Here is a 9472-nt window from a genome sequence, read left to right as displayed (position 1 = left end):
GTTCTTTTTAATGCCTGAGTAATACTCCATTGTGTATATGTACCACACCTTTCTTATCCATTCATCTGCTGATGGACATCTAGGTTGCTTCCATGTCCTGGCTACTATAAACAGTGCTGCGATGAACATTGGGGTACACGTGTCTCTTTCAATTCTGGTTTCCTTGGTGTGTATGCCCAGCAGTGGGATTGCTGGGTCATAAGGCAGTTCTATTTTCAGTTTTTTAAGGAATCTCCACACTGTTCTCCATAATGGCTGTACTAGTCTGCATTCCCACCAACAATGTAAGAGGGTTCCCTTTTTTCTCCACATCCTCTCCAGTATTTATTGCTTGTAGACTTTTGGATTGCAGCCATTCTGACTGGTGTGAAATGGTACCTCATAGTGGTTTTGATTTGCATTTCTCTGATAATGAGTGATGTTGAGCATCTTTTCATGTGTTTGTTAGCCATCTGTATGTCTTCTTTGGAGAAATGTCTATTTAGTTCTTTGGCCCATTTTTTGATTGGGTCATTTATTTTTCTGGAATTGAGCTGCAGGTGTTGCTTGTATATTTTTGAGATTAGTTGTTTGTCAGTTGCTTCATTTGCTATTATTTTTTCCCATTCTGAAGGCTGTCTTTTCACCTTGCTTATAGTTTCCTTTGTTGTGCAGAGCTTTTAATTTTAGTTCAATCCCATTTGCTTATCTTTGCTTTTATCTGGGAGGTGGGTCATAGAGGATCCTGCTGTGATGTATGTCGGAGAGTGTTTTGCCTATGTTCTTCTCTAGGAGTTTTATAGTTTCTGGTCTTATGTTTAGATCTTTAATCCATTTTGAGTTTATTTTTGTGTATGGTGTTAGAAAGTGTTCTAGTTTCATTCTTTTACAAGTGGTTGACCAGTTTTCCCAGCAAAACTTGTTAAAGAGATTATCTTTAATCCATTGTATATTCTTGCCTCCTTTGTCAAAGATAACGTGTCCATATGTGCATGGTTTAATCTCTGGGCTTTCTATTTTGTTCCATTGATCTATATTTCTGTCTTTGTGCCAGTACCATACTGTCTTGATGACTGTGGCTTTGTAGTAGAGCCTGAAGTCATGCAGGTTGATCCCTCCAGTTCCATTCTTCTTTCTCAAGATTGCTTTGGCTATTCGAGGTTTTTTGTATGTCTATACAAATTGTGAAATTCTTTGTTCGAGCTGTGTGAAAAATACCGTTGGTAGCTTGACAGGGGTTGCATTGAATCTATAGATTGTTTAGGGTAGTATACTCATTTTCACTATATTGATTCTTCCGATCCATGAACATGGTATATTTCTCCATCTATTAGTGTCCTCTTTGATTTCTTTCACCAGTGTTTTATAGTTTTCTCTATATAGGTCTTTAGTTTCTTTAGGTAGATATATTCCTAAGTATTTTATTCTTTTCGTTGCAATGGTGAATGGAATTGTTTCCTTAATTTCTCTTTCTATTTTCTCATTATTAGTGTATAGGAATGCAAGGGATTTCTGTGTGTTGATTTTATATCTTGCAACTTTACTATATTCATTGATTAGTTCTAGTAATTTTCTGGTGGAGTCTTTAGGGTTTTCTATGTAGAGGATCATGTCATCTGCAAACAGTGAGAGTTTTACTTCTTCTTTTCTAATTTGGATTCCTTTTATTTCTTTTTCTGCTCTGATTGCTGTGGCCAAAACTTCCAAAACTATGTTGAATAGTAGTGGTGAGAGTGGGCACCCTGGTCTTGTTCCTGACTTTAGGGGAAATGCTTTCAATTTTTCACCATTGAGGATAATGTTTGCTGTGGGTTGTCATATATAGCTTTTATTATGTTGAGGTATGTTCCTTCTATACCTGCTTTCTGGAGAGTTTTTATCATAAATGGATGTTGAATTTTATCAAAGGCTTTCTCTGCATCTATTGAGATAATCATATGGCTTTTATTTTTCAATTTGTTAATGTGGTGTATTACATTGATTGATTTGCGGATATTGAAGAATCCTTGCATCCCTGGGATAAAGCCCACTTGGTCATGGTGTATGATCTTTTTAACGTGTTGTTAGATTCTGATTGCTAGAATTTTATTAAGGATTTTTACATCTATGTTCATCAGTGATATTGGCCTGTAGTTTTCTTTTTTTGTGGCATCTTTGTCAGGTTTCAGTATTAGGGTGATGGTGGCCTCATAGAATGAGTTTGGAAGTTTACCTTCCTCTGCAATTTTCTAGAAAAGTTTGAGTAGGATAGGTGTCAGCTCTTCTCTAAATTTTTGGTAGAATTCAGCTGTGAAGCCATCTGGACCTGGGCTTTTGTTTGCTGGAAGATTTCTGATTACGGTTTCAATTTCTGTGCTTGTGATGGGGCTGTTAAGATTTTCTATTTCTTTCTGGTTCAGTTTTGGAAAGCTGTACTTTTCTAAGAATTTGTCCATTTCTTCCACCTTGTCCATTTTATTGGCATATAATTGCTGATAGTACTCTCTTATGATCCTTTGTATTTGTGTGTTGTCTGTTGTGATCTCTCCATTTTCATTTCTAATTTTATTGATTTGATTTTTCTCCCTTTGTTTCTTGATGAGTCTGGCTAATGGTTTGTCAATTTTATTTATCCTTTCAAAGAACCAGCTTTTGGCTTTGTTGATTTTTGCTATGGTCTCCTTTGTTTCTTTTGCATTTATTTCTGCCCTAATTTTTAAGATTTCTTTCCTTCTACTAACCCTGGAGTTCTTTATTTCTTCCTTTTCTAGTTGCTTTAGGTGTAGGGTTAGGTTATTTATTTGACTTTTTTCTTGTTTCTTGAGGTATGCCTGTATTGCTATGAACTTTCCCCTTAGCACTGCTTTTACAGTGTCCCATAGGTTTTGGGTTGTTGTGTTTTCATTTTCATTCATTTCTATGCATATTTTGATTTATTTTTTGATTTTTTCTGCAATTTGTTGGTTATTCAGCAGCATCTTGTTCAGCCTCCATAAGTTGGAATTTTTAATATTTTTTCTCCTGTAATTGAGATCTAATCTTACTGCATGTGGTCAGAAAAGATACTTGGAATCATTCAATTTTTTTGAATTTACCAAGGCTAGATTTATGGCCCAGGATCTGATCTATCCTGGAGAAGGTTCCATGTGCACTTTGGGGTGAAATGTCCTATAGACATCATTTAGGTCTAACTGGTCTATTGTATCATTTAAAGTTTGTGTTTCCTTGTTAATTTCTGTTTAGTTGATCTATCCATAAGTGTGAGTGGGGTATTAAAGTCTCCCACTATTATTGTGTTATTGTTAATTTCCCCTTTCATACTTGTTAGCATTTGTCTTACATATTGCGGTGCTCCTATGTTGGATGCATATATATTTATAATTGTTATATCTTCTTCTTGGATCGATCCTTTGATCATTATGTAATGTCCTTCTTTGTCTCTTTTTACAGCCTTTGTTTTAAAGTCTATTTCATCTGATATGAGTATTGCTACTCCTGCTTTCTTTTGATCTCTATTTGCATGGAATATCTTTTTCCAGCCCTTCACTTTCAGTCTGTATTTGTCCCTTGTTTTGAGTTGGGTCTCTTGTACACAACATATGTAGGGGTCTTGTTTTTGTATCCATTCAGCCAGTCTTTGTCTTTTGGTTGGGGCATTTAACCCATTTACATTTAAGGTAATTATTGATAAGTATGCTCCTGTTGCCGTTTACTTTATTGTTTTAGGTTTGAGTTTATACACCGTTTTTGTGTCTCCTGTCTAGAGAATATCCTTTAGCATTTGTTGGAGAGCTGGTTTGGTGGTGCTGAATTCTCTCAGCTTTTGCATATCTGTAAAGCTTTCGATTTCTCCTTCATATTTGAATGAGATCCTTGCTGGGTACAGTAATCTGGGCTGTAGGTTATTTTCTTTCTTTATTTATTTTTTATTTTAGTTTATAACTTTACAATATTGTATTGGTTTTGCCATATATCAAAATGAATCCACCACAGGTATACATGTGTTCCCCATCCTGAACCCTCCTCCCTCCTCCCTTCCCATATCATCCCTCTGGGTCGTCCCAGTGCACCAGCCCCAAGCATCCAGTATTGTGCATCAAACCTGGACTGGTGACTCATTTCATATATGATATTATACATTTTTCAAGGTTGTTTTCTTTCATCACTTTAAGTATGTCTTGCCATTCCCTCCTGGTCTGAAGAGTTTCTATTGAAAGATCAGCTGTTTTCCTTATGGGAATCCCCTTGTGTGTTATTTGTTGTTTTTCCCTTGCTGCTTTTAATATTTGTTCTTTGTGTTTGAGCTTTGTTAATTTGATTAATATGTGTCTTGGGGTGTTTTGCCTTGGGTTTATCCTGTTTGGGACTCTCTGGGTTTCTTGGACTTGGGTGATTATTTCCTTCCCCATTTTAGGGAAGTTTTCAACTATTATCTCCTCAAGTATTTTCTCATGGTCTTTCTTTTTGTCTTCTTCTGGGACCCCTATGATTCATATGTTGTGGTATTTAATATTGTCCTGGAGGTCTCTGAGATTGTCCTCATTTCTTTTAATTCGTTTTTCTTTTTTCCTCTCTGATTCATTTATTTCTACCATTCTGTCTTCTATTTCACTAATCCTATCTTCTGCCCCTGTTATTCTACTTTTTGTTGCCTCCAGAGTGTTTCTGATCTCATTTATTGCATTATTCATTATATATTGACTCTTTTTTATTTCTTCTAGGTCCTTGTTAAACGTTTCTTGCATTTTCTCAATCCTTGCCTCCAGGCTATTTATCTGTGATTCCATTTTTATTTCAAGATTTTGGATCATTTTCACTATCATTATTCGGAATTCTTTACCAGGTAGATTCCCTATCTCTTCCTCTTTTGTTTGGTTTGGTGGGCATTTATCCTGTTCCTTTACCTGCTGGGTATTCTTCTGTCTATTCATCTTGTTTATATTGCTGAGTTTTGGGTGGCTTTTCTGTATTCTGGCAGATTGTGGAGTTCTCTTTATTATGGAGTTTCCTCGTTGTGGGTGGGATTGTATCGATGGCTTGTCAAGATTTCTTGGTTAGGGAAGCTTGTGTCAGTGTTCTGGTGGGTGGAGCTGGATTTCTTCTCTCTGGAGTTCAATAAAGTGTCTAGTAACGGGTTATGAGATGTCAATGGATTTGGAGTAACTTTGGGCACCCTGTATATTGAAGCTCAGGGCTGTGTTCCTGTGTTGCTGGAGAATTTTCGTGGTATGTCTTGCTCTGGAACTTGTTGGCCCTTGGGTGGTGCTTGGTTTCAGTGTAGATATGGAGGCATTTGATGAGCTCCTATCGCTTAATGTTCCCTGGAGTCAGGTGTTCTATGATGTTCTCAGGATTTGGACTTTAGCCTCCTGCTTCTGGTTTTCAGTCTTATTTTTACAGTGGTCTCAAGACTTCTCCTTCTATACAGCACCGTTGATAAAACATCTAGGTTAAAGATGAAAAGTTTCTCCACAGTGAGGGACACCCAGAGAGGTTCACAGAGTTACATGGAGAAGAGAAGAGGGAGGAGGGAGTTAGAGGTGACCCGAATGAGATGAGGTGGAATCAAAAGAGGAGAGAGCAAGCTAGCCAGTAATCACTTCCTTATGTGTGGTCCACAGTCTGGACCGCTCAGAGAAGTTCATGGATTTATACAGAGAAGAGAAGAGGGAGGAAGGAGACAGAGGTGGCCAGGAGGATAAAATGGGGGAATGAAAAGGAGAGAGACAGATCCAGCCAGTAATCAGTTCCCTAAGTGTCTTCCACCGTCTGGAACACACAGAGATTCAGAGAGTTGGGTAGAGAAGAGAAGGGAGAGGGAGGAGACAGAGGGGACCTAGTGGAGAGAAAGGAGAGTCCAAAGGGGGAGAGAGCAGTCAAGCCAGTAATCTCACTCCCAAGTAAAAATAGGTACTGAAGATTGGGTTTTTAAAAGTACAAAATTGATAACAAATTCCAAAAAGCAAAGATTAAAATTCTAGAGTAGATGTTGGATTTTCAAAAATACAATATTAAAGAAAAGAAGAAGAAAAAAAGTCACAAAATTTATTAAATATATGTATACATGAAGTTTGTTTTTAAAAAGTCTTTTTTTAAAAAAGTAATAGTAGGTTATAAAAATGAAAAGTAAAGGAGTAATAGAGGACTTGAAAATTAAAAATAAAAGTAAAAAAATAAAAAAGAAGAAAAGAATGATTGTAAAAATAGTAAAAATATATCTAGGACTTTCTCTAGTGTTGTGGGCAGTGTGGGGTCAGTTCATTTTCGGAAAGTTTCTTGGTCTGGCTTATATTTATCAAGATCTATAGGCCCCTTCCTATGTAGTTGGTACTAACTACAGTGTTTTAATCTATTGCACCTGTCACTTCCAAGGCAGTTCCCTCAGTTTTATCTTCTGTTTGCTGGTCTCTTCAGTGTCTGATTTCTGCCCTGACACAAGGGGGCGGTGGTGGACACTTTTTTAGGCTCACTGTTCAGTCGTGCTGTGGGGAGGGAAGGATGCTGCAAACAAATAACACTGGCATGTGCTTGTAGTGTCTCAGACACACTGGGCTTGCCCCCGCTCATGGCGCGTGCACCCTCCCTGCCCACACAGCTCAGGCTCTAGGTTGCTCCACAGGGAACCATCCAAGGCCGGCCCTGGGCTGCATGCACCTCCCAGGTCTAAGCTGCTCAGGTTCAGGCACTCAGGTAGCCCTCAGAGGCGCAGACTCCATTGGGCCTGCGTTTTGTGCCCTTCTCAGCTCCGAGCAGCTCGGGTGATGAGGTGTTTGGCCAGCATGGTCACTGCGACTTATTGCCTCTCCTGTCCCTGCCGCTCGGTGTTCTGGGTGTACAATCGGCGCACCTTCTCAGGCAGATGACTGTCCAGAACCCCAAGAAGTCTTAGTAAGCAAAGAAGCCTGCTTGCCGTTTGGTAGATAATGTCTCTCTGGGGCTACGATTGCTCCCTTCCGGCTCTGGCTGCCTGTTACCCAAGGGGGATGGTCTGCAGCCAGCTAGTTCTGTTCCGCCCTTTGTTCTGTGAGCTGGCCTGATGTTGTCTTAGGGATGTTCGCGTGGTAGCTATCCCCCAGTCTGGTTTGCTAGCCCAAATTAGTTCACTCTATTACCCTCGGAGCATTCAGGCCTGATCCTTACTCTAAGCAATGCAGCCCGTGCCTCCCTGCCCAGCCCCAGCTTGCTAGTGGCGGGAGCAGGAGTCTGTGCTGCTTCTCTGCTGGGGGAGTTACTGTTGGGCTCGTAATCTGTGGGTTTTAATTACTTACTTATTTTTCCTCCCTATTATGTTGCCATCTGTGCTTCCAAGGCTCGGCATAGACTCAGCAGTGAGAGTGTTTCCTGGTGTTTGAAAACTTCTCTCATTTTAAGACGCCCTTCCTGGGACGGAGCTCCATCCCTACCTCTTTTGTATCTTTGTTTGTCTTTTATATTTTTCCTACCTCCTTTAGAAGACAATGGGCTGCTTTTCTGGGTGCCTGATGTCTTCTGCTGGGATTCAGAAGTTGTTTTGTGGATTTTAATCAGCGTTTAAATGTCCTTTTGATGAATTTGTGGGGGAGAAAGTGGTCTCCCCATCCTATTCCTCCACCATCTTAGGACCACCTCCCATTAATTTCTATTTCTAATATTCTGTTAGTGTGTAGAAATGCAACTGATTTCTATATGTTAATTCTTTATCCAGAAACTTTACTGAATTCATTGATGAGATCCAGTAATTATCTGGTAGCATCTTTAGGGTTTTCTATATATAACAGCATGTCATATAAAAACAGTGGCAGTTTTACTTCTTTTTCAATTTGGATTGTTTGTATTTCTTTTACTTCTTTATGTACTATGACTAAGATTTCAAAAACTATGTTGAATGAAGGTGGCAACAGTGAGCACCCTTGCCTTGCTCCGGATCTTAAAGTAAATGATTTCAGAATTTTAACATCTAAAGTGTTGTTGGAGTTGATTTGATAGCATTTTGTTAAGGGTTTTTGTGTCTGTGTTCAACAGTGATATTTGTCTGTAATTTCCTTTTTTTGCATGGCATTTTTGTCTAGGCTTGGTATTAAGGTGATGGTGACCTCATAGAATGAGTTTGGAAGTATTCCTTTCTCTGCAAATTTTTGAAATATTTTGAGAGAGATAGGTGTTATTTCTCTTTAAATGTTTCATAGAATTCACCTGTGAAGCCATCTGGTCCTTGATTTTTGTTTGTTAGGAGTTTTAAAGTTACTGATTCAATTTTAGTACCAGTAACTGATCTGTTTATATTTTATATTTCTGCCTGGTTCAGTCTTGGTACCTTTCTAAAAATTTTTCTATTTCTTATAGATTGTCAATTTTATTGCTATATAGTTACCTGTAGTAGCATGTTATGGTTTTTTGTATTTCTGTAGTGTCTGTTGTAACTTATTTTTCATTTCTGGTTTCATTGATTTGGCCTCTACCTTTTTTCTTGATGAGTCTGGTTAAAGGTTTAATATTTTATTTATCTTTTCAAAGAGTTTTAGTTTCACTGGTGTTTTCTTTTCTTCTTTTTTTTCCTGAAATATTGTGCATTAAATCAGTAACTATATAGGGCTTCCTCCCTCAAGTTGATATATGTTTTCAAAATTTATATAAAAAAGGACTTTAAACATTTATTTATGTAATAAATAAGTACACAATATTTTACTATCCCTATTTATAAATGACATGATTGTCTACATTGATAAAACCCAATGAATCTCTATAAAAGTTCTTAAGAATAATAAGTGAGTTGAGAAATATTTCAGGATTAAGGATATATGTAGTACAGAAATCAATTGTATTTTTAGATACTTCAGTGGAATATGTGGACACTGAACTTAAAAATGCACTACCACTCAAATAAATGGAAACTTAGGTGTTAGCCCAACATGTATGTGACTTGTATACTATAAACTACAAAACACTGATTAAATAAATCTAAAAGGATCTAAAGAAATAAAGAGACATTTTGTGTCCATGGAATGGGATACTAAACATTATACATATTTATATTCTCTTTAAAAGGATATATAGGGAAATCCAGAGCTCAATTCCTAGATCAAAGTTGTATCAATCCCCAGTCATATATGTTGCAAATGTAGACTAGATCATTTTAAAATTTACCTGGAAATATTTAGGCAATATAACAACTAAAATAATTTTGAAAAGAAGATTAAAGTGGGAAGAATTAATCTGATCATAGAGCTACAACAATCAAGAGTATGGTGTTGACATAGGGATAGACACATATACCAACAGAACACTGTGATAATTCCCAAAGTAGATTTGCATAGCTATGCCCTACTGAAATTCGACTCCAGTGCAAAATAATTTGATGGAAGGGTAGCATCTCAGAGGTAAAGCATCCACCTGCAATGCAGGAAACATGGGTGATGAGGGTTTGATCCCTAGGTTTGGAAGACCTCCTGGAGAAGGAAATGGCAATCCTCTCTAGTATTCTTTCTGGGAAAATCCCATGGACAGAGGAGCTGAAGGGCCACAGACCATGAGATAG

Source organism: Bubalus bubalis, chromosome 16 (assembly GCF_019923935.1).
Source record: "Bubalus bubalis isolate 160015118507 breed Murrah chromosome 16, NDDB_SH_1, whole genome shotgun sequence".
In the NCBI taxonomy this organism is placed as follows: Eukaryota; Metazoa; Chordata; class Mammalia; order Artiodactyla; family Bovidae; genus Bubalus; species Bubalus bubalis.
This window is presented reverse-complemented; position numbering follows the sequence as displayed.